Below are 13,903 nucleotides of genomic sequence, written 5' to 3' on the forward strand. Positions count from 1 at the left end.
GGGTGGAACAACATTATGAACTAACCAGTACCCTGGAGCTCTTGATTCTAGCTGCATATGTATCAAAAGATGGCCTAGTCAGCCATCACTGGAAAGACAGGCCCATTGGACATGCAAACTTTATATGCCCCAGTACAGGGGAACGCCAGGACCAAAAAAATGGGAATGGGTGGGTAGGGAAGTAGGGGAGAGGGTATGGGGGATTTTTGGGATAGCATTGGAAATGTAATTGAGGAAAAGATGTAATAATATATATATATATATATATATATATATATATATATATATATATATATATATATGAAATACAGGTAAACACAGTCAAGTAGGTGAAGGAATTAAAGTGGTCCAAAACTTAAAAATTGAAGTAGAAATAATAAAAACATCACAAATAGAGGTAACATTAGAACAGAAATCCCAGGAAAGAGGTCAGGAGCTATAGATACAAGCATCACCAATAGAATACAAGAGATACAAGAGAGAATCTTAGGCATAGAAAATACCATAGAAGATATTGACACAATGGAAAAAGAAAATACAAAGCACAAACCCCTCCTAAACCTAAACATCCAGGAAATCTAGGACACAATGAAAACACCAAACCTAACAATAATAGGAATAGAAGAGAGAAAAATATTCCCAGTTCAAAGGGCCAGAAATTATCTTCAACAAAATCATAGAAGAAAGCTTCCCCAACCTAAAGAAACAGATGATCATAAAAGTACAAGCCTACAGAACACCAAATAGATTGGAGTAGAAAAGAAATTCTTCCTTTCACATAATTATCAGAACACTTATATGCACAGAACAAAGGCAGAATATTAAAAGCTATAAGGGAAAAAGGTAAAGTAATATATAAAGGCAGACCTATCAGAATTATCCCAGACTTTATTTTATTGGTTATTCTATTTACATTTCAAATGTTATCATCCTTTCCATTTAAACTCCCTGCTCCTGCCAACCTGCTTCTATGAGGGTATTCCCCCCCACACCAACCCCCTCCTACCTCAGCATCCTAATATCCCCACACACAGGGTCATCAACCCATCATAGAATCTAGGGGCTCCCCTCCTATAGTTAGTGGTTTTAGAGGATTCCTGAGTGTGGGAAAGAGTAGGTCTCTGTGATTATATGTGGTTCATATGCCTTTTCTTGTTTTCTTCCCCTTAGGTTTGTTTTGTCTTACTCTGATCTATTAGATTTTTGTGTTATATTATTATGTTTTATTTTATTTTCATCCCTTAGTAGACTTTTGTTTGGTTAGTCGTTTGCTTTTCTAATGAAAAACAGAAATGGGGTAAATCCTAATGGAAGGGGATATAAGGAGGAACAGGGAGGTGTGGGGGCTGGAACTACCATCAGGATATAGTACAGGAGGGGAAAAATGTTATTTTTCAGCAAAAGGAATAAAAGAATCAGGTAGGTGGAAAATTTCATGGAACTCTCCTTCATATTATTTATTGTCAACCAATGTGGGCAGCAGTTCCATTTCCTTCTGTGTAGCTTACTGTTTTCTTCTTTTTCCTACTGGAGAAAGTGCTTTAGCATTTTTATATTTCTAGAGTGTAGCTTATAATAAAACTGCATTAATATCCTAATATCTCAAGTGCATTCTCTATTCATTATTACATTTCCATTTGGGTATATTAAATTGAATATGTTTGTCAGCAATTAATAGATGGCATAATACGTTAAACATCAAAGTTATCTAAAATGGAAAAAGCACTATTAACAAATACTATTATAAATAACAAGTATACAACTTTCCTAAAAATATTACATGCGAAGAACTATTTTAAAACATAAATAAAAATAATGTGAGATAATGAAATGTATACTAAATTTTTTATTAGTTTATGTGTTTCTCTTGAATACTAGTACTAAAAGTCTCTGTGTTATAGATGTTGTCCTGACTTCTGGAAACTACTCTTGTTCCCATCTGCTGCTTCACTTAGTCAATTGTTTTCAGGCTTACAACATTTTTAATGGCGTTTAAAGGTCATCCAACTCAACTCAACTTAAGAAAATGTTAGGAAGCAAGGGAAAAGCACAACATGCCAAGAGCAAAGATGAAAGAGGAGGGCTGTGTGCAGCACATGAACAAAGATGGGGAATCCCAGGAACAGATTTTGTTGAGGGGTTCTTTGCTTGCAGATATCTAAGAACACTTACATCGAAACTGAAGAAAAGGAAATCAGCAAACTAAGAAAAACACAGTAGGAACCACGCAGCTTCCAGAACGTTATTCTCTCATAATGAACAGCTTCAGTGAGCTTCCAGATACATTCTTTTCTAATCTGCAAGATAAGTGCCCTAGGGGGACATAAAATATACTTTATTTACCTGAGTGTGACAGGCAGCTCCAGGATTAAATGCCAGAAGGAGGTCAAAAGGAGTCAGTAGAAAGAGATGAGGAAAAGGCACATTTAAAAGACACAATGTGTAAAAGGGTCTGGAGAATTGTCTTTACAGCACACTGCAGTGGGCCAATTGAACAAGGTATGAGTCCTAGTGGAGTAAGCTAAGACTAGGCAAGATGCAAGGGAGTTTCATGTACTGCTACTTAACTTCTCTGAGGTAATGAGGACCATGGAAGACTTCCAGGCCATGAGGAAATATGCCTATGGGTTTGCACTCCAGTCATGCTCTGAAGATTGCAGGAGTAAAGACTGCATCCACTTCAGTCACGCTAACATCATAAACTTTCTGGCTCATCCCGTTTTTGTTAATAGTCTTTACAGTTGTTTAAAATAAATGAGATGTGGACTTTCGTCCTATTAAGTACAAGGGCTCGACACTGTGGAATGTCTACTATCTACCTCTATGGCCTGTTGTCAATCAAAATGCATATTTATTAAAAATAGTTGGACAAAACAGAGCAGGGCAGTGATGGGAAGGTGGGAATGCACTGCTTGGCTTGGAGACTAATTTCATTACAGCATTTCTGGTCAAAGTAGTCAGTGGGACACTCATGATGCCATACAGAGATGAGAAAAATGAGGCTGTTACACAGGTCTGGAAGCAACGATTCTCCCCTTTCCCTCAATCTCCATCTCAGCCATGAGAAAAGCCTCAGTGAGATGGACAGGCAGCTACTCTGGTAACAAAGCCAGAGAGGCTATTTCCTGCTTTGTTGCAGATACAAGTACAAGAGCTTTTCTGGAGGTGTTTCTTTTACTGAAGCTAAGTTTTTCTATAAAATATTGGCATCTCAATGATTATTGATCAAGCCGTCACTTGACTCCTAATAAAGTAATATTTGTCCTGTCATTTATCTGATTCATCTTTTTCATTACTTAAAATATCTAGTGTCTCCATTAGGAATCCATCCAACCAGCCAGCTTTATTGAAACTCCCTTTCTCAACTTCCTAATAAACATCTATGTAGCAACTTTTTATTTAAGGAGAAATTCCTATCCTGCTTTTCACAAATCTGCAGAATAGTCACTGCACTGTGAGCTGCTGCTGCTTCCATAAGGAAAACAAACAAAACAAAACAAATCTAAGCCAAAGAGCAGAGAGCCATAGATAGAGTTTGCTGCATCACCTACATAAGATTTGGAGACAATAAAAATTTGGAATTTAAATATTTCATTCTAAAATTTAAACTGGTAATATAGAAACACCTTCGTAATAGCCATTTCTTACTGAGAGCTAACAACTGGAATAGACTTTGAAAAATAACAATACAGCTCTACTGCATAAACTTAGATGTCATTAATGCGAATCCATAAAGGGCATTTGCCTAATGTGTAATCTGTAAAGAAAAATCCAGATGATGTGTCATGTTTAGCCTTCATTTTTGTGTCTTTAAAATCACTTTGAGCATTAGCAGCCACAGGCTCAAACTCACATTGCTATAAGCATAGCATTGCTCTTTATAATTCACATGAGAAACACTAGTGTGCTCTCTCTCCACAATGCATTACCTGTTTTATCATGGTAGGTTTTCCCTCCAACTAGCCAGTTCAGAGGTATTACTTTCTCTGGATGCTAATTTGGGATGTTCCTTTTATCTTTTTACTCATATTTTAAAAAAACTATTTCATTTTCAAGTGTGTGTGTGTGTGTGTGTGTGTGTGTGTGTGTGTGTGTGAGTGAGTGTGTGTATGGATTTCAAGTAGGTAAAAGTTGTTAGATCTCAGGAAGCTAATATTATAGAACATTTCTGAGTTTCCCCAGATGAGTGCTAGGAAGAAACATGGGTCCTCTGAAAAATTAGAGTGATCCTAACTACCGAGACATCCCTGTAACCCTTTGTTCATTATTTTTTAATGATCTCTAATCACTTGATTTTAATAATGCACTATTTCATGGCTTCTCTCACTGTCATCAGTTTCAGAGATTACTCTCCCATTTTTATAATGGCTCATTCTGAGAGAACAAACTTACTTAAAAAACCTATCCCGATGCTCACAGCCAGCTAGTGGATGGATCACAGGGCCCCCAATGGAGGAGCTAGAGAAATTACCCAAGGAGCTAAAGGGATCTGCAACCCTATTGTTGGAACAACATGATGTACTAACCAGAACCCTGGAGCTCTGACTCTAGCTGCATATGTATCGAAAGATGGCCTAGTCGGCCATCACTGGAAAGAGAGGCCCATTGGACTTGCAAACTTTATATGTCCCAGTACAGGGGAACGCCAGAGCCAAAAAGTGGGAATGGGTGGGTAGGGGAGTGGGGGGGAGGGTATGGGGGACTTTTGGGATAGTATTGGAAATGTAATTGAGGAAAATACATAATAAAAAAATTATCCCAACTCATTACACCATTCTTCTAGGCAGTTGATATAGTTTATAAATATAAATATATTAATAGAAGCAGATGTTCCCATGTGTTCTACTTTGCAAAGCTACTTCGATTTGCATTTTATAGCCAGCTAAAATCTGGAGGGGAGAGAGAGAGGAGAATGCCAGGAAAGTGAAGTCGGGATGGTAGCAATATCCTCATCCCATATTCACACATCTTCATACACCTGAGATCTGAATAGTATTTTCTTTCTTCAATTCATTGTCCCAAGTGGCTGGTAGATATCATCTTGCAAACCTTTATTGATTTCTCCCTCCCATAATCTCTAATACCTCACAAGATCTGTATAAAAAATTAGTACAAAACGTTCTGTTTTTCTGATTATTTCTCTTAAAAGTTCTTTTTAAAAATGTTTTCATTAAAACACAATTTCAACATGTTCTAATATGTTCGACACTCCCTCTGCTACCTCCAGCCCATCCCTTGAACCCTTCCATGTCTTATTTCAAAACTGACAAAATTCTTTCCAGTAAGTTTTAAGTTTAAAAATAACTATGTGCATGCTTATATCGCCTACATGCTGTGTGATTGCCCTTGGAAGCCCTTCGGTGCTCCAGTCACAAATGGCTGTGAGGGGTCAAGTGGATGCTGAGAATTGAACCCAGGTCCTTTGAAAGAGCAGGCAGTGATCTCAACTTCTGAGCCAACCCTGCAGCTCCTTCTAGTGAATGAGTTTCTTTGATGTTGTGCCACAATAAAAGGAGCAGTAAGGTTATATTTTGATAGCTTAGTTTTATAAGGAAGTTTTATTTGAAATAAAGGAAATAAAGGAAGTGCAAGTGACTCATTCTTCTTGGTGAGTTTTGATTTCATGAGCTCATTGTGTATGTTCATTATACACAAGATTGTTATATGTAAGGAACATTTAAATATCTGTTAAGCATATTCTAGTTAGGAGTATCATAAAACCTAACTCATAACAGGCTATTGTCACTCCAAGCTTTCATTTAACACACTTGTACTTGTATTTTGACATGAAATATAAACTTACAGAAAATCATTATTTATTGGGTCTTGGTAGTATTTAGACTAGCCCATATTATGAAATGGAGATATATTTATACATTACTAAATAAGTTGATTAATAAAAATGTACCTGATACATTTTTATAACATATTAATAATTCTTTAAGGTAAAATTTAGCCGTTTTGCAAGCAACAGAATTAAATAGGTTGGCTGATATTTTAAAATCATGTTTCTTTGTGAGAGGAACTTAAGTTTAGAAAAATTAGGCTTCTAAGTTATTCCTTCCATCTGTCTTTTGTCTGTGTGTCCTTTGTCCTCCATTCAAACACGTTTGTTCAAAAAAAAGCAGTAATTTCAAATCTCAGGTTTTCATGGACCAATGTGAGTTGAAGAATATGGGGTTGACAGTGATATGCAATTCAAACATGTTTCAAAAGACTTCTCTCGACCATGCTGGTGGTCCTACCCTCTAGATCAGGCTAGAGGTGCTTCTGTTGAACCCCAGACTTCAGAGAACATAGAATTATAAGTGCTTATTTACAAAACATCTCTATAGACACAAGAGGGCATCAAGAGTGGGAATCTGGTGCCTTTGGCTACCAGAACACAATGTGCCATCCCAAACATTAATTTCTATAAGTAGCTTCAGTCGGGGGAGAAAAGGAAACCATACTCAAGTGTCAGGATTGGTGATAGGCTACAGTGCTATCGACCTTGAAGCGTAAACATGTTTACCTTAAGAAAAAAAATTAATTAACCTGTCAAATTGTCTTCTTAGACTTCCCAAATGGAATAGATTCTGGCTAAATAAAATATTACTTCCAAGAAGTACCTAATGCCGTATTTTTCTGCTTGTTTTAAGGCATCACAATTGGTGGTGCACTGGGGTATTATTCCGGATACTTACATGGGAAGGTAAGAACTAATTTTCTGTATAAATATGCTATGTTACTCTTTAAAAATTTACCCAATGCCAGAAAGAAGAAGCTCTTGAATTTCTGGTTCTAACTTCTTTCTGGCCTTTATTCCAGCCATTTGTCCAATGAATGTCAGGCACCTAGTCGTCCTCAATCCCAAAAGAAACTTGCCTATTTCAAATCTTTGCCCACCACACTTCCTGGAAGAACCTCTTAATGAAGAATATACATCCAAATCCTTTAAGCTTCCCATCATAACTATTCCCTTAGTTTCCCAGTAGACCTTTGAATCTCTAGGCTACTAATTTTTCTTGGTCCTAAATTCTCAAATATTTTATACAATTTTCTTTTGTAGCATTTATGACCAAGTTTAACTTCATAGATTTCCCTCCCCTGCTAGCCAATGGGTTCCTGGGAGACAGACATAGACACTACTTGATTCATTTTTATGGACCAAGGAACTGGAAGATTCTCTCCCAAAACATGTAGGCTCAATAAATGTTTGCAAAATTGAATCAACTCTTCTATGTGGCATACTGGCTTAAAATCACACCAAGGGAGACATTACTAATCCTAGTCTTTCCTGGGGTCAGAATGTTATTACATTTTATTTTATAGGACAGTATAGGAAGTGCTTGAGGGTATGAAAGGTAAGAAAAATACACAAGATATTTTTTTTTGCCATTTCCTATCAATAGACATTTCTAGTTTTAGTGCCTAATTATACAATGCAAGGAAAACATTTTTTTTTTAACTTCACTCCCTATGTAGAAGTTGGCCAGCAGAGGGAGAAAATATAATACCAAACACAAGCAGTGAGATCTCCTTATAATGTGATTTTTTTTTTTTAGTTTTAAATTACAGATCAGAATATGTATAGCTTGATCCAAGATTATAGAGTTATTCAAATCATCTCTTTCAGCCCCCTAAATTTTGAAGTCATAGCCTTATTTTTATTTAGGTTGAAAGTGCCCAGAGGTGCACCTTACATGAGAGTCAGTAAGTTCTCATCTGAAATTAATGGGAAATTAGCCCTTTCAGAGAGAGCTGCAATTTCCAGACTCTAGATCTTTCTCTCATTGTACATTAATGAAAGTAACTAGGATGTGTAGGCGCTAGGTATTTGGTTGTATGAGTGTGAGGGTTGTTAGTCAAAATTTGACATGGTGCCAAATAGAATTGTTTTTCCCCTGCAAAGTAGAATGTGCTTATAACATGCATGGGGGTGGGTAAGTAGGTAAGGTATACCTGTTCGTGTTGTATTAAATACGTTATGTGTGTGTGCCTGCTTCTCCAATCAGCTAAATTAGTACTCTGCTGACTTCTTCCAGACAAAAATGCATAAATACACAACATAAAAGTCAAAACACACAAGCTGAAGTTAATGGCTACATGCCAACCTGACTGTTTATAATATAATTAACAGCATTGGTTAATACATGCCAAATAAAATTAGATCATAGTAGCAGTAGGATGCCTAAATGTTTTCACACCCATTGCAAAGTTCTAGTGGAGAGCAACTTTTAATGCAAACAAGCTAACCTAATGAAAATACAAGCAGCAGCTATGGATGGTGATAATGTACCATACTCTCACTATTTGGGGTGCTGTATTCTTTTTGCTTTTGCTTGTTAGAAGACAAGTTCTCACTATGTAGCCCAGGCTAGCCTTAAGCATAGGAACCTCTTCTCTCTGCCTCTGCAGTGAAAAGACAAAAGGATGCACTGCTAATCCTGGCTGTTGCTTTCATTTTTAAACTACTCCCATTCTTTCAGGCCATATTTTATTCTAGGCTTGCTCTCCTTAAAACAACTCCAACATTATGTGCAATGTTATAATAGTCTAGGAATGTCTTAAATTTTTGTGACTGTAAATACTTAAATTGCATATTTTTTATTCAATTGTAAGAAATCATACAAAGAAATAACACAAAATAATACTCAATTTCTCCCTACAGTTAACAGCTGGCAATACTATAATGTTAATACTAATTTACATGTCAGCTTTGACAAAGCAAGTGATCATGTGTATAAGCATAGGTCTCCATTATTTTGCCTATAGTCTTTAGACCACCCCTACCCTAATCCTACCACCCTAATCTTATCTCCTATTCCATAATTTTCTCATTTAAATTTTCACATTTACTTGTTTTATGTAAGAATAATATATCACTGTGAGGTTCTACATGAGAGCCATAGTACTCATGGGCAGGTAAGAGGACAACTTAATGGAGTCAGTTTTTCCTCCCTGGGTATTGAACTCCTCTTAGGGTACTGAACTCAGTTCATCAGACTGGGTGACATTAGTCACTGAAGCAGCTTCTTGTTCCATGAATTGTATATAAATTACATAATACCCTTTTTAAACTTTGAGCATTTTGCATTATTCATAGTCAACATGTTTCATTGGTAGTTGAATGAATAAAAAGAATGTGCTTCATATTGCATAAATGATGTGCCAGTTTATTTAACTAGTACTTAATGAAGTAAGTAACATTGTCTGTGTCTATTGGCCATAGTAATTTAGCTTCTATAATATTTCCAGGAAGGTTTTTGTGTGAATTTGATTTTAATTTCTCTAGAATAAATGCTTAGAAGTACAAGTTTTGTGTCATATGGTTGATGCTGATTTAGTTTTTTTTTTTTTTTTTTTTGAGAAAATGTTGTGGATTTCCTGAATAGCTAAGCAATTATATATTTATATTTTTTCAGTAGTGGGTGATTTAATTTGTTTGCAACTTTACCAGTATTTGGAGCAGTAACTTTTTACCTTAGCCATTTTAATATATATTCTGTGGTTTAATCTGCACTTTCCTTGGGACTGGCAAAGGTCAATGTCGATCTGTCTGCTCATCCACCATGAAATGTCCCCTTATTCATCTCTATCCATTCCCACACTGGCTTCCTTCCAAATTTTTCCTTTTGTTATTGATTACTTCCTCTTCATTATATAATCTACATACTTAATTGGGTTTGATATAAGGGCTGAATTGCCTGTAGCTTGTGTCTTCATTTTTAAACAGGATCTTTCACAATATTTAAGACTCATATATTAAACATTATTCTTTCCCCATGTGAAATGTGTTTTTATGACAACTTCAAGAATCTGCCTAAAATACCTCAATTTTTTTTTACTTTATGACTTTAATATTCCTATAGTTTTGATTCAAGTCCAGTATCCATTTAGAATTAATTTTTGAGTATGGTATGTGCCTTAACTTGAGTTTCTCCTCCCCTACTCTGCTTCTTTCCATTCACCTCTTCATACCCCTTCTTCTCTCACTCTAATTTTTCTACATTAGGATTCTAATTACTTTAGAGCAAGTTTTGAAAGGACCATTTTTCTGACATTGAAGTACATATATGATTGAAATAAATTAGGGTCTGAGCTTTTGCTTATTTGGAGCTATATCTCCACAATTCATGAGATTCTGGCTTTAGCCCCTTGTTGCAGGAAATATTTAAAAAGTGACACCATCCCACGCTATACCCAGCTACTCTCTGTCCTGGTGGTCTCATTCTCACCGCCTTCATGGCTAGCCCCATGCAATGTTTCTCTTGTGCAGATCCCACTCATATTCCCAGTCATTCAACCCCTGTGGTCAGCAGTCTCAAATCCTAGTAAGCCAATTATAATTAATCAGTCAGATTAATATAGCAATAAATTCTCAATTCACAGGATGCCCACACAATAATTTCTGAGCCAATTGATAATGATACAAGCTGCACATCTATATTAGACAAGTTATCCCAATTGTTCTATACTTTTATAATACTCATACCTACCTGTGCCTATTTAAAGCTATGCAGAATCAGGATCATGTTCCTCTCCCTCCATCTTCCTTCCTTCTTCTCTTCCTCCATCTCTGTCTCTGAAACTTTAGCTCTGCCTCCCTTTTCTCTGTCCAATCACAGGCTTCTTGTTTTAGTAATATTTAAATTAATTGGGGGAAAATTCTGCTAAAGTCCTTAGTACCACAAACAAGGCAACAAACAGATAACTATGCTATACATTTATGGACTTATTTCTGGACTAGTTCTTATTTTGGTATCCATATGTTCATTTTTCAGCCAAAAATATAGTCACCATCACTATAGCTATATTTTAAATTTTATTAAAAATAATGGGCTTTGCAAGAAGTAGAAGGAAAACAAAATATTAGTTGAAAAGATTTGGGAAATTTTGGGGCTGGAAATCATAACAAACTGATATTTTAAGCAATAGAGACTGAAGGAAGTGGTAAGTGTTGCATGAGGAATGTACAAAAGATTAGCATCTTGGCTGCATATCTTAGCTGCTGACCCTTTCCTTTAAATACTGCCATATATATCTCCTTAGTATGCCACCTTATGATGGAAATCTCATCACACACACACATGTACACACACACACACAACACGCACACACACACACAGAAACAGAGAGAGACAGAGAGAGAGAGACAGAGACAGATGAGGAGAGAAAGAGAGAATAAGAGAAACAGAGAAAGAAATAAACGGACAGACCTATAGCGGATAGAGATGAGATAGAGAGACAGAGAGCCATAGAGACAGAGAGACAGAGAGACAGAGATGGAGAGACAAAGAGATGCACATACAGAGACACAGACAAACATACACATACACACACTTTTTATGCCATGGGTAACAACTTTGTATAAAACAAAACAAAACAAAACAAAACAAAACAAAACAAAACAAAACAAAACAAAACAAAACACTTCCTGGTCAACATCAAAGTTGAGAAACATGACCACTTTTTTTTCCTTGTTTTTCATCCCAAGTGAGAATTTGAAATATTCAACAAAATCCAAAGGTAAAATTTTCAAACGGAATTCATGGAAAAATATAGTTTAATACAAAAAGTATTTCAGATGTCTTCTTTTCAAGAAAATTAGAAGAATCTAAGCCTTGAATCAATGATATGTATCTATACTGGCTGAGCAAGAGTTGGAAATTATCACCAAAATTGTGACCCTATTTTCCATGGCTAAAAAACAAGATGAATAAAATAGTGCTTTAATGATATATGCCCTAACTATATATACACTATTGTTACATGCCATGGCTAGGGCTATATTATTTTCACCCTTACTTGGCTTTATATGTTTTTTGCTTTGATTTGTTGCTGCTGTTTAATTTTTCGAAACAGGCTCTCAGTTTGTATGTCAGAATGACACAGAGGCCAATGGGTTAACCATGTTGGCCTCACAATAAAGCAACTCTCTGACCTAAGTCTTCTGTGGGCCAGGATTACATATATGAAGCAATCTATACCTAGCTAAATTAATTTTTCATAATTACAAAAGTAATTTTATCATGCCCATAAATGAGATATCAGAAGTGTCTATAGATGTCTAATAATTCAAATTGAATTTTACTTGTCCTATTGCCATAAGAGAAACTCATCTCCCATACCAGTTAATATCCTTATACCATAAAGTATACATATAAGCTGGTCTGCCATTGATAGTTGCTACTACATGTTTGTCTGACTCTGTAATGACAGATTACATACAGGGAAATATGTATATTTACATTTAACTGTTGATTAACTTTGCATAACTGTATGAAAAATATTTAATCAACCAGGTTCTAGTTTTAGGTGTATTACTCTTGGAGAGACAGTTAGATCTTTACATGTCTGTTTTTTATGGTCTAGTCTGAAGACCGAGTGAACCATATTGATGTCTCTCATATGTGGTTGTAATTATGGCTTGTGTTTCTACAATACAGCCTGTATCTTCTTTGTTAATTCTCATCTAAATGGTAGGGTTGAGTGTTGTGAGAAAAGGGAGACAAAATATCAATATATTACTATGTGGGCAGGAAAAATTGAAATTGGATATATTAGTATGATGTGGAGACATTAAAAGAACTAAAAAAAAGTAAAAGATAGAATTGTATAGAGAAAAGGTCATTGTGCAAAAAATTTGAAGCTAGAGAGGCATGTATGTCATGGATATTATGATACCTTGTAAAATATGATAAGGAGTATGATCATTTTTCTGAGGATAAGAGTAGTAAAACAGCTTTTAAGGTAGTAAGATAAATTTATTAATTCATGAGCTTGAGATAATCTAGTCATCTCTAAACCATTTGCCAAATGGTCATGTAGATATATTTTTCACCAGGTATTCAGAAAGAGGTAGAGATAGGTGGATGGATGGAGATAGATAGATAGATAGATAGATAGATAGATAGATAGATAGATAGATAAGAGACTCATATGTAGAAAAATATAGGCAGATATTAGCAATATTTAGATTGATGATAGATAAACTTCAAAATACTTTGGCAGCCAATAACATCAATTGTGGTTTCATTATCTATCTCTGAACTCTTAGATGTTTGTATGTGTTAAGTTGAGAAAATGTCTTAATTGCACATTATGAGAGACTTTAATTTTGTAATAGTCTGTGTTCACAAACACCCACTAAGATAAACACAGAGGTGGTATTTGAAAAATTAGTTGGTTTATCATATTCTTCAACTCCATTCATCACTTTTAGGTTAATAGAAAGTAAATTCATTTTGGTCTATGACATTGTGTGAGTAACCAAAAATTTAAACTTTTCATTGAAATAATCTTGATAATAAGCTAAAGTTATCCAGAAAACATCTTTTCTGCTTTCATTTTATTAGACTGCACATTTCCTGCCCTAGCTTGCTACATCAGTGCATCCTTAAGAACACGAAGATGTATCAACAAAGAATCTCCAATATAACTGTTAAAAAATGTTCTTACTAGAGCTGGACAGATTTCCTAGGGGTTAAAAGAACTTCCTCCCTCTGTGGAGGACCTGTGCTTAATTTCTTGAAACCACATAGCAGCTCACAACTGTCTATAACATTTCCACTACCCTATCCTGTCCTCTGCTGACACTGCCCACATCTGGTACACATTCATGCTTGCATACATGCAAGGAAATCACTCATATACCTAAAATAAATAAATGAAATATTTTAACTAAAATGTCCCTAGGCACATATTTTAACCACTCAAAAGCATTCTATGGTGGCCTAACATAGACTCTGCAGTGTTGAAAAGCCATATAAGTATCAGGCTTTCCTCAGTTATATTTAGACAGAGCTTTAATAAGTGACAAGTGACATATTGAAAGATAATAATCACAGAAACATAACACCAAATTTGCTATTCAAACTCTGTGAAAAGCAGAAAAATAAACTAGAATTTGACTCCACAT

This window comes from Mus caroli, chromosome 17 (genome assembly GCF_900094665.2).
Source record: "Mus caroli chromosome 17, CAROLI_EIJ_v1.1, whole genome shotgun sequence".
Lineage (NCBI taxonomy): Eukaryota > Metazoa > Chordata > Mammalia > Rodentia > Muridae > Mus > Mus caroli.